The sequence below is a fragment of the Mustela nivalis genome, assembly GCF_964662115.1.
Source record: "Mustela nivalis genome assembly, chromosome: 14".
NCBI classification, from domain to species: Eukaryota; Metazoa; Chordata; class Mammalia; order Carnivora; family Mustelidae; genus Mustela; species Mustela nivalis.
In genome coordinates this window covers 67929549-67941991 of record NC_139033.1, presented here as the reverse complement: position 1 = coordinate 67941991, position 12443 = coordinate 67929549, and the positions used below count along the sequence as shown (strand labels likewise).

General features: G+C 37.8%; 1 protein-coding gene across 9 annotated transcripts in view; it reads left to right on the top strand.

Moving 5' to 3' along the window:
* The window catches only part of GREB1L (GREB1 like retinoic acid receptor coactivator), a 269790-nt gene that overhangs the window by 92041 nt on the left and 165306 nt on the right, over positions 1 to 12443 (top strand). For 7 of the 9 annotated variants that reach the window (XM_082698725.1, XM_082698731.1, XM_082698723.1 and 4 more), the window contains one exon: positions 9489 to 9590. The exons of the other annotated variants lie outside the window; for them this stretch is intronic. The gene's annotated coding sequence lies outside the window, so the exon portion shown is untranslated. The remainder of the gene's footprint in view (positions 1 to 9488; positions 9591 to 12443) is intronic. 9 annotated transcript variants of the gene reach the window in all.

The window sequence follows — 12443 nt, the reverse complement described above, 5'->3', positions numbered from 1 at the left end:
CATTTAATGTAGTTGTAAATAGTGATAGTGTTTAAGATCATTACATTCCTTGAAACTTCTCTGAGAGTAACAAATGACTATTCAGAAAAATCTTTGAAAGTTAGAGACAAAATACATTGCATAAAGCAAAACAATAATTAAGTTGTTTTGTATAACTTTATTTTCCAGGTAACTGAAGCCTCAAAACTTAAAAAAAAAAAATTATTTCATTGAAAGATCTATCTACAATACATTAGTCAGTACTCTCCCCTTTAAATAATGCACATTAATAGACTCAGGGTCCTTGTTATAATGATCTGCTCCTCTGGTTTGCTGAATTACAGTGATGTCTGCAGTGACTGTTGAAGTATTTAGTGTAGGGGATAGGGTTATTTGCCTCTATTCTAAATAGCTTGAGTAGTGCTCTTTCTCTCTCTCTTTCGCTCGCTCACTTTCTATATATTACTGTCTACTTTGTGTAGATGTGGAGTCTCTTTTCTTCAGGTGAGTTATCACTTCCCCCTGGAACCAGTGTGTTGTGTTGCTGGTAAACTGCTCTTTTGCTTTATAACTGAGAGTGAGCCTACACCTGCAATACAGATTCATTGCATTTCTTTCTTGGTTTCCCTGTGAAAATTTATTTTTCTCTTATTTCCAGGTGCTTGTCTGGTTCAAGGCTAGGTAGTTGAAGTTTCCCAAAAATCTAATGTCTGGAAGGAGGCATGACAATGTACACACACACACCTCTATGCACACATGCACACCCTTGCACATGTGCATTCATTACTAATTGTACCCATTGTCCCATTGTTAATACTCTGTTCAGTATGATAGTTTAGAGACTTGGTGAACACTGTATCACCAGTGGCACACTTTTACATCTTAGCCTTGAGAATAGATTTGCAGTGACTGCTGCACTCCAGACACTTCCCTACCTTTCCTGGGACCTTAATACTACTGCTATGAAATGGTAGCTATACTCTGGTTTTAAATTAAAAATTTAAAAAAAATTAAAATAAAAACCAAAAAACCGTTCGATTGCATGAAAAATATCTTTAAATTTAGCATTGAATGTTAGCTGATGTTAGCAACTGTAATTTTTGCAGTAACAACAGTCATTATAGGGCCAGATGCAGATCTTTGTGAGAATTCATAGCAAAGACCCAGTAAGTATGTCTTACTTTTACTCACACTTGATAGTACTTAGAAGAACAGACTGAAGTTCAAAATGTGGGATTCTTGAGTTTCACACAGGATCTAAAATTTTGTGTATTACCAGTTCTATTTTTGGTTATTTTTAAAGATGATAAACCAAAGTGATGATTTTCATGAAACACACAGAGTGTTTAAGAAACAATACCAGGAAACAGAGGTCCAGAAGTAGATGCAATCCCTTTTCTCCTTTCTTTAGAAAGAAGGACCATTTTGCATTTTGTCTTACTTAAAGAAAATCATCCTGTTACCCCACTTTTGCTTTCTATCAGGATGAGTTTATTTTTAAGAGGGATTTAATTAAAACTGGAGGTGACTAATCTCGATGACATAGGACATTTAAAGAAAAAAAAATTTACTAATTAATAAAAAAATATAGCCAATTATAGAAAATGTTTCCTTCTTTGTCTTTCTGACCCTGCTGTTAAAGGAGAACAATCAATTTATCACCACCAGCTGCATGAATTCAATGGAAAGGAACTTCGGGTTTTCTCCTTCCTAAACCCTTGCTGAATTGTTCTGGCAGTACATAAAAGTGGGTCATTTGTACCCAAAATACTTTACCAATGCTCCATTAATCTTAGTGATGGTGTTCTCTTTTTTTCTTGCAAGAAGCAGGGTGAGGGGATATTATGAGGAAAAAAGAGAAGTAAGCATTTTTTTTAATGGATGTGTAAAAGAAGAGGGAAAAGCCATTTAACATTTTGTAGCCTGTTGTTTCTTGTTTTGGGGGGTTTATTGGCTAATGAATACAAGATCAAAATATCAATGATTGTTTTGTGGTATATTTTATATTATTTATTAATAGCATGTAATACTGTGAGGATTAAGAAGAATATTTTGACAATCTGTGAAAAAGATAGCATTTGTCTTGGATATATACCAAGAAGATCTTTAGTCTAGAAACAAATGGTGTGTCAGACCAAAATAATGTGAAAAGATAGATGAATCAAGGACAAAAGATGTTTTCCTTTGGTTATTTTGTTTTAAATGTTAAAGTTTTATCACTCTGCTGCTTAATCACAATGATAAAAAGGAAAAATAAACTAATCTAAGATTCAGGTTTCTCAGCTGTTAAACGGATCTTATGAAGAACTGGACTATAGTCTCTATAATGTGCTTTGTATTTCTTAAAATAATATCTTTAATAAATTGTTTTCTGTCTAAACAGCATGAGAATGCTAGATGGGCCAGGCTCATTGACCTTCCCTCTTGGTCTTCTGTGTTGATTGGCAGGTTTCAAAGGTTAAACTAGCTACAGATGAAATGTAATCATTAGTGACTTGGTTCCTTTCCAGATCCCTCTGGAAACTGCAGTAAGCCAACTTTGTTCATTTATAAAGAAGAAAGAAAAGTCATTCCCTGAGCAGTTTGGAATGGGAAGCAGCCGCTGTCTCCTTCCTTCTTACCTAAATAAACAAGCTAAATGGAAAAATAAACTTTACTTTTTCACATCTGGTACAAAGCTTCCTCTTTTGTTGAAAGTTCACATGCTCCCTTTGCTACGCCTGGTTGTGCGATTCAGGTGTCTTCCTTCCTTCTGTAAAGCGACTTGTGTAATTATAATGAGGAAAGACTCTGACTGTTTTAACAGTCCAAGAGCATCATTATACAGAAACAAACAAAGCCCTCGTATTGGGAATGACATCAGATGATGTTTGACCCAGCCTCCCACATACCTGTTAGTAGTAAAGCAGCAACAGGACCTTACGTTAATGATACAGCTGGAAAACTAGAATAGGCAAACATATTCTGCTGGGTCTCCCTTCAGTCAAGCCAGATTATACTTATTTGTGTCTGAGTTCTTCTTAATGTGATCAAACTTTCAATTTCCCTTTATGGCATACACAGACTGACAACCCAGAGAAGAATGTCAAAGGCAATAGTACTGTGATTCTGAGGCACACTGGTATTTACTAACCACCAGGATACTGCTAATCATCAAAATTTACCTTTGCAGACTCCCCATATGTCTTTCTGTTCTCACCTCCACCCTTTTGTGCTCCTAGACCACTTACTCAGAACTCCCCTCCCTTCTGGCATCCCTTCTGTAGTGAACTACTTTAATAATTGGTATTTAGTAATTTTTGCAGTTTTTCTGCTTAACTTTTCCATGAAATGGGAGTGGCATTTGCAGTCTTCTTTCCCTCAGAATTCCACAGGCTCGATGCCTTTTATGATAGAGCTGAACATTTCACAATGTTCTTCAGCTATACAACCTTCATGTAACACAGAATCAAATTACTATTACTTGAAACTTGGTTTGAAGCTATTGCGGGGGGTGGAATATAAAGCCTAGAGGAGTTGGGTTTTGGGTTTTTGGCAGGGGGTGCTAAATGTAATGTTTCATCCAAAGCATTTTTATGAGGTTTTACAAGAATAGTATTACCCTAGGAAATTTGGGGGATTGTTTTCAATGTGCCAATTGATTTTTTTTTTTTTTTTTAGGTTTTACAATGAAAAACCTAGTGTCTGATTTTTTAGGATGTTTTTGTTCCCTGCTAGGGACGGTCTGAGAGGAAGAGGTAAAGGTCAAATGCCACAGGCATCCAAAAAGTGGTGGGAGTGTACATGATGCTCATCCCAGGACCAATTTGCTGTTCTTACAGCAAAATGGCTTATGACTTTTCTAACTCTCTTGTGCTCTTAGGTACCATCTTTGATCATAACTAGAGTGGCAGGGGGCTTAGGAGGCACCATCATTTTTCTCCCCCCATTTTCCAAAGGAAGAGATTGAAGCAAAAAGTAGTCAAGTAGTCAGTCCTAAGATCAGAAAATGAGGGTTTTTTTTTTTCTTTCTTTTTAAGGTGTCTGACATATTGTTATAAATAAGCATCCCATTTAACAACCATATGCAATTTTGATCCTCTTCTCTTTTCTCTTTTTTCCAAATAAGTGATTTTCAAACTTGAATGTCATAGAATCATCTGGGGTTAGGGTTGCCTATTTGCTAAATATAGCAGCACCTTCCGAGGTATCCAAAATGCTGATTCCTGAGTCCTTATCTAGCAAGACTCAGCAGTTTCTGAGAGAGAGATGGTAAAGAACCTACATGGTGAATATATTCTTCAGGTGACTCTGATGCAGTTTTTGAACTAGACTTTTTGTAAGAAACACTGATCTAATGAATGGTGAGATTTAATGGGCATGTCTCAATGTCTCAATGGGTATATTGGGTTCATCAAGAAAAATCAGTAGTCATTCCAGCCAGATTTTCTGCTTAATTACATTCAGGTCAAATATAGGCCATGCTGAAGCAGTTGCTGAAACAAATGGGAACGTCCGTTCTTTTTTTCCTCATAGGACTCCTGATTTTCACTCAGCACTTTCTATCATTGCCACCATTACTATCACACTAGCAAAGGACTTGAAGAGCCTCTCTGGGTTCCCAGATTAGCAGGACTACCCACCCCAACTCACCTGATTACTGTTGATTATCTTTTTTTTTTTTTTTTTAAGATTTTATTTATTTATTCGACAGAGATCACAAGTAGGCAGAAAGGCAGGCGGGGGGTGGGGGGAAGCAGGTTCCCTGCAGAGCAGAGAACCTGATGCGGGACCAATCCCAGGACCCTGGAATCATGACCTGAGCAGAAGGAAGAGGCTTTAACCTACTGAGCCACCAGGCGCCCTGTTGATTATCTTCATCCGTAGGTGTGATCACCTGTTTTTTTCCTGCTATTCTTTTTTTTTTTTTTAAGATTTTATTTATTTATGTGGCAGAGAGGGAGAGAGAGAGAAGCACACAAGCAGGGGGAGTGGCAGGCAGAGGGAGAAGCAAGTACCCCACTGAGAAAGGAGCCTGATGCAGGACTCAGTGCCAGGACCTCAGGATCGTAACCTGAGCAGAAGGCAGATGCTTAACCAGCTGAGGCACCCCAGCATCCCATCTTCCTGCTATTCTTTTTAGGGCTCTCCTTAGTTTCTTTACTTTCTATCCCCAACTAAGGAGCGCTTTGTTTTTCAACTTCTATACAATTGGTCCACATAACTCGACTCCATTAATCAGAAAATTCCTTATATTTTGCTTCTCAACAGAGATTTTTCCCAGGGTGGGTAATGGAAGGAAAAGTAATAAGGAAGAGTGAAGATCATATTTCTGGATGAAAAGTTGTCATTATGGACTAAGCTTTAAATTTTATCTTTTTTAAAAAAAGATTTATTTGAGAGAGAAAGAGAGTCAGTGAGCACGCGATCATGTGCATGTGTATGTTGGGGGAGGGGAAGAGGAAAGAGGGAGAGAATCTTCAGACTCTCCCCTGAGTCCAGAGCGGGATGTGAGCCTCGATCCCACAACCCATGAGATTACGACCTGAGCCGAAACCAAGGGTCAGACGCCTAACCGACTAAGCCACCTAGGCACCCCGAACTTTAAATTTATCTTATTAGAAAATTTGAAGTTTAAAAAATGCAATTAGTAAAGCCAGAATTTAATTATATATAATCAGAATGGAGAGAGGTAGGAATCACATTTTCTTTTAGTCTGACTTCTGGAGTAGACCAAATATAACTTAAAAAACTACTTTCAAATCTCAATAATGGATATCATTCTGACCTCAGAACTCTTTGATTAGGATATCTATAATTTGTGTAAGTAAATTCATGTTTAACCAATGTAACATTTGTTATTTCTCTCTTGAGTTTTAATTAACAATCTTGGTTATAGGTTGGGCCGTTTTACCTATTTTTTTTTGTTAGAGAACATAGTGTGACTTCACTTGAAGAATGCACATATAGGGGTTAAAGAATGTAGGTTTTGGTATCAGCCCTTTCTCAAATAAGCCACTCAATCTTGTGGAGTCTGTATTCTCCTAACAAATGTAATATGCGTCTCAGGAAGTTATTGTGAGGATTAAAGGGAGTAAAGTGTATGAAAGCTCTCACAGTTCTGAGGTGTTTTTAGGAACTTTTGGTTAATTTAGATACAAGTTCCATCTAATGACAATTAGGAATCCTTTCTCAGCCTTAAGCTAGGATAATGTTTTGTGGGTCTCTTATTTTCATAAGTTTTTTTCCTCTGTGACCAACATAAAATAATCACATGCTTATAATGATCTAGCAGCTACGGCTTTATAATTATGTCTCAATTTTATTCTCATCGTCTTTTTTTTAAATTATAAAAGATACATTATGGCCATTACCTTACTAAATGGTATGGGTTTGTTTGATCATATATCTATTTTTTGCTTCATTTGCTTGCTTCTAAGATCCCTCCCAGTTCAGCCCCCGCTCCACATCCCTACCCACAGGAGCTGATGATATAGGAATATGATGGGGTCTCCGCCACCACAGCTGCTCACATAGTAGCCCAATAGGGAAAAAAGTTGGTTCTGGAGGCAGAGGACATACATTCAAGTACCTTGCTACTTCTGAGTGTGGTAGTCTTTTAAAGATTAACTAAGATCAGAGTCCTGGGATCTAGCCCCACATCGGGCTCTCTGCTCAGCAGGGAGCCTGCCCCCCCCCCCCCCGCTCCACCACCCCTGCCTGCCTGTCTACTTGTGACCTCTGTCTGTCAAATAAATAAATAAAACATTTTTTAAAAAATAAAGATTATCTAAGATCATATACATAAAAGAACTCTATAAAAGCATAATTCTTCCTATAGTTAGGGATTTCTGTAAGAAAGAGTATTAACACTGATTGTATGCCTAGTATATGCCAGGTGCTTCACATATATTATCTGCCATAACCCTATGAGGCAGGAAATATTGTTCTCATTTTATAGACCCTCGAGCCACATGATTGTAAAGTGGTAGAGCATGATTCGAACTGGGCTTATCACTCCCCATACCACCTGTCTTCACTGATTTAGAAGCAGCTCAGGTCAGGCCCTTCTTGGTCCTACGTCTTAACTACCAAGGAGAGAGGGAAGGGGCAGTTGAGACAATGAAAGGAGACACTCCACCAATGCAGTCAGCAAATTCAGAGCTGAGAAAATACTCTGGTACTGACTTGATAAGACATATTTCTGCCACTGTCTATGTGACAAAATTGAAAAGTCTAGAGAAACTGCAGCACTAGTAAGGGTCTGAGGAAGTTAGGGGTGAGGATTGTTCCCCTCGTCCGCAGTAAACTTGAAATGTGACTCAGCTACCAGTCTCTTTACTTTCCTACTTCCTTGTGCTTCTGTCAAACAAGGGTGATCAATTATATTTTTTAAACAGACTTTACAAAAATTTTAAGTCTTACAATAATGTTGCTATGATTATGTAATTTCTAAACCTAGAGGAGAGGTAAAGCCAGGAAGCTGTTAGGAGTTCAGACTCACTGACCTATTCCAATGTGTTTCCACTTGAACATACGTGAAGTCAAAGTTTTCACCTGGCCTAATAGTAACATCCGCTCATTCAATGTGAATGTTTCCTTCTATGTCAGTAAGCCTTGCTTATGAGCCTGTTAGGGTTTGACAACACAATGGGAGTCCTCTCAAAGGGAAAGTGGGAGCTGAACTACTTGTGTTCTTGGTGAGAAGTAATTATCAAACTGAGGAGATATGATGAGAAATTGATTTTCAAATAAAAATTAGGGAAAGGGGCTCCTGGGTGGCTCAGTGGGCTAAAGCCTCTGCCTTTGGCTCAGGTCATGATCTCAGGGTCTTGGGCTCCAGCCCCGAATTGGGCTCTCTGCTCAGCAGGGAGCCTGCTTCCTCCTCTCTCTGCCTGTCTCTCTGCCTACTTGTGATCTCTGTCTGTCAAATAAATAAATAAAATCTTAAAAAAAAAAAAAAAAGAAAAGAAAAGAAATTACAGGGAAAGATTTTATTATTATACCTCAACTTTGACTTACAGGTTTTTAGGACTATTTAAATTATCAGAACCCTTCTTGCCTGTCTGCTTATCTGTTATTGATAGGGGGGTCTTTAAATACATTTGTAAAATTTCAGACTGATTGACAGTCTGTACACCTGAGTATTCTTCGTTGAGTGGAAGGCCATTTGACCCAGTAGTATTCATCTTGTCAGTGACTGTGTCTTCTGACAGGACTTTCAATAAGTAATTATTTCTACTTTATATCAGCATTATTCAGCTTAGCACTATGGATATCTAGTGAATAAAACTGGCAAACAGTATTAGAAGTTGTCAAAATTTGTGAACATAATTCCCTAACTCTCCCCTCAAAACAAGAGAAAACAAACAGCAGCAAATATCAGCTTCCTCCACACAGAAGTCAATAAGGTTTTCCTTCCGCATTTTCAAATTTAAGCATCTCAACTGTAGTTGAGTTCAAACTTTGCGGCAAGAGCCAAACAAGCATGGGAAGTGACGGAAAATGTCCAGGAAATTACACCGTGGCCTAATGTTTGCTGCCTTTCATTTTCATACTTTAAAATTTTACTTATTTTCTTTGTAAAACAGGCAACAACACGGAAGAAAAAGAATCACATACAATTGGAGAGAGTCAAGTTTTTCTAGTTGGTATTAAAAGGACTAGTACTTGTAAGCAGAGTGGTACCTTGAAATGATGTGTGTAACAAATTCTAAAGTCATTACAAGCCTTCCAAATGTCAGGAAGATTAAAAGGGAAAAGGGCCAACATATCTGGTTCATGAATTTTGGTTAGGAACAAGTTATATTCTAGAACCATGTTTAGGTCCCTATTCTTCTAGGATAAGTTCTTCAAACACAACTTAGGTGGAATTTTTTTTTTTTTTTTTTAATAATTACACTTAAGCACCTGATGATCTGATAAAGACAATTTCTTAATGTGTCAAAATGAGCTCTTTGTATCTTGTTTGAATCTTTTGTTGTCTTAAGCTAATCTTCTTTAGGGTTCTCAAATCCAGGCATTTTACAATGCAGACTCTAGCAATGGCATTCATTTGGAATGCTGCCTTTTGTTTACTAGCTTTCCCAGACCCTTTGGTCATCTGGTGTCTTCACTAATGTGATTGGTACTCCTAGGCTCTGCAGGTAGCCACGAGCCTTTATAAGTGGGATTTACAATGGGACTCACCACCCTGGCTGCTAATGAAGGGAACCACGGGGATTTTGTTTTGTTTTTTCTATCTGTCTTCCAAAAGAGTGAAGGAAAATTGAGTTTTGGGCTTTCTAATTCCCTGTTTTCCATTTACTTTAATTTTTACAATTGATTTACTAACTGTTGTGCAAAAATACAAGTATTTTCGGTTAGGAGTCAAATGTTTCATCTGCCAGCCTTTCATGCTAATCACGGAATTGTTTATTATTGAACCTGGAAAGAACAAAGTGAGGTCTCTGTTTAAACTCAACCAACTGGCTTTTCTTTTAAACTCAACCAATTGTGCTTTTTCACCTTCATCTGTTTTTGTCTTTCAGGCGATTTTTGACCAATTTGGTTGTTTTTTTTAAAAAAGGTATATGACTGGAAACCTTGGATTCTACTGCAAACCTTGCCATTTAGTACTTCTGTAACTTTGAGTAAGTCACACTCTTTGATTTCTCTTCTGAAAAAAAAAAAAGGAAAGTGTTACCAAGGTACATATGAGATCTGAGATGATGTTTCATATTCTAACTTTCTTCTGTTTTTACTAGCAAAGTGAATGACAGTGTCCTTTTGTTTGATATTTGGATAAGCCTACCATTGAAAAACATCTCAGCAGTCAAAGCAATAATTAAATATAAAACATCACTGTCTTCATTTTAGAGGTAATATGCTCTATAGATTATAGCCTAACTTTATAGAGATTGGGATTTATTTGCCATTTTTCCAGTTGTGAAACATGGCACCATGTTTTTCTTTTTTTTTTTTATTTAAATATAGCTGACATTATATTATATTAGTATATACAACATAGTGATTCAGGTATACAGGTATACAACATAGTGATTCAACAGTTATATACATTAAGAAATGCTCACCATAAGTGCAGCTACCATGTGTCATCATAAAAAATTCTTACATTATCCACTATATTCCCCATGCTGTACTTTTCTTTCCCTTGATTGATTGATTTTTTTTAGAGAGAGAGAGTATGCACACAAGCATTTGTGGGAGGGGGAAAAAGGGGGTACTGATGGAGGGGGAGAGAGAGAATCTTAAGCAGGCTCCACACCCAGTGCGGAGCTAACATAGGGCTCAATCTCATGACCTGAGCCAAAATCAAGAGTTGAGTGCTTAACAGACTGAGCCGCCCAGGTGCTCCTTGACTTACTTATTTTATAACTGGAAGTTTGTACCTCTTAATTCCTTTGACCTATTTTGCCCATCCTCCTAACCTCCTCTCCTCTGGCAACCACCAATTTATTCTCTATATTTATGAATCTATTTCTGATTTCTGTTTATTTGTTCCTTTGTTTTGTTTTTTAAATTCCACATATAATTTAAGTCATATGGTATTTATGTCTCTGAATTATTTCACTTGGAATCCATGTTTTAATTGTGCTTTTTAAGGCAGTGTTCTTAAATGTGGTTTAAAGGTCTTCCAGGGGTCATGGAATTTTGGGATTTTATTTTATTTTTATTTGTTTGGGGTTTTTTTGGGGGGGAGGGTGCTGGTCACTTTTTTTTTTTTTTTTGAATCTTTGGATTTAAGAATAAGAAGGGACATCAGCAATCATCAGGTCCAATCCTTTGAGTTTTACCAATATGGATTCAGCAGACCCAGAAATGCTTAGTAGCTCCTCCATCGTCAAAGAGTCTAGAGACCTGTTGGTAGGGTCCAAACTCCAAAGTCAAAATGTTATGTACTTGGTGGAGGTACCCTAACTACCTCTTAATGAAAAATAGAACAAAACAACAGTTGAGAGGCGGGGATTGTTTATTCCAAGTCTGAAAACTTAAAAAATCACTGCTTGATAGAATTAGAGAGTTGGTTGGTTTCCACTTTGCAGCTTCTAGGTTAAAGTTGATCCCACAAATGTTTAACGAAATACTGTGGATGAGGCATTGAACTGAGGTAACGTTCCTGCAAAACTGTTGAAAGTCACAATTCCTGCCCTCAGAGACTCTGCAGTCTAACCTGGAGATAGAACAAGTACATAATAGAGAATAAAAACTATGAAAAACACAGGTTTTCAAAAGGCAAAGAACTTTGGAGTTTTCAGAGTCTCAAAGAACTTTGAGGATTTCAAAGTCCAAAGGGGAGGTGGACTTAAATAGAACCTGATAGGTCAAGTGTTCATTAGCAGATCAAAGGTAAATTCAGGGTGCTCTGGGGACTCCCAGGCAAGATCTTAAATCAGGTGGGAGAAAGAAAAGAACTAGTAAACTGATAAAATGTTTGCAAGTTTTCCTGTTCTTTTGTTGGTTATTGCTGCTAGAGAAAACCCCTCAACCATGCAGATTGATACCAACCAATAAATTCATTCTCTCTAACCCTAAATACAACTTAATTATATCTTTGAATTGAGTGCCCTTGGTGAGTTCTCTCTTTTTTCTCTAATCAATTATTCTAAATCTACTCCACTCTCCTTAAGCCTGTACCCAGCTGCCTTGATTTAGGTGACTTCTAAGTATTAGTGATGCTAAGTGCTCTCTCTCCAACCCTGCATCCCTCTAAATTTCAAATTTCTCTATTACATTGCTGCTAGATCTCTCTACTTGGATATTTCTTCTCAAAATCAATATATTTAAGACCCGAAATGTATCACCTTCTGTCCAAAACCTCATCTTCTTCCTCCAAGTGCCCTCAGTTAGAGGAGGTACCAACATTCTCCCCAATCTGCACTTAAGAAACATGCAAATGTAGAAAGAATGTCCAGTTAGGAGGCTGTAATCATCCAAAGCACTGTACTCCTTGTTACAGTATTTAGTACATTATCTGTAATTGCATGAGAGAGATCATAGTCAAATGATCAAAAACATGGCTTTAGGGGCACCTCAGTGACTCAGTGAGTTAAAGCCTCTGCCTTCAGCTCAGGTCATGATCCCAGGATCCTGGGATGGAGCCCCCACCATCCCATGGGGCTCTCTGCTCAGCAGGGAGCCTGCTTCCCCCTCTCTCTCTGCCTGCCTCTCTGCCTACTTGTGATCTCTGTCAAATAAATAAATAAAATTTTAAAAGACAAAACAAAACATGGCTTTAGGGGCTCTTTGCTGTCTCAGTCCATACAACATGCAACTCTTAATCCTAGGGTCATGAGTTCAAGCCCCACATTGGGTGTACAACCTACTAAAACAAAACAAAACAAAAAAACCCATGGCTTTTAAAGGTGGATCTGTGCATGATTCCTGGTACCATAACTTACCAGCTAGCCAAGTGACCTTGAGCAAATTATTCAACTTTCTTAGACTGGGCTACCTCATCTGAAAAGTGGGGACATAGTAATACT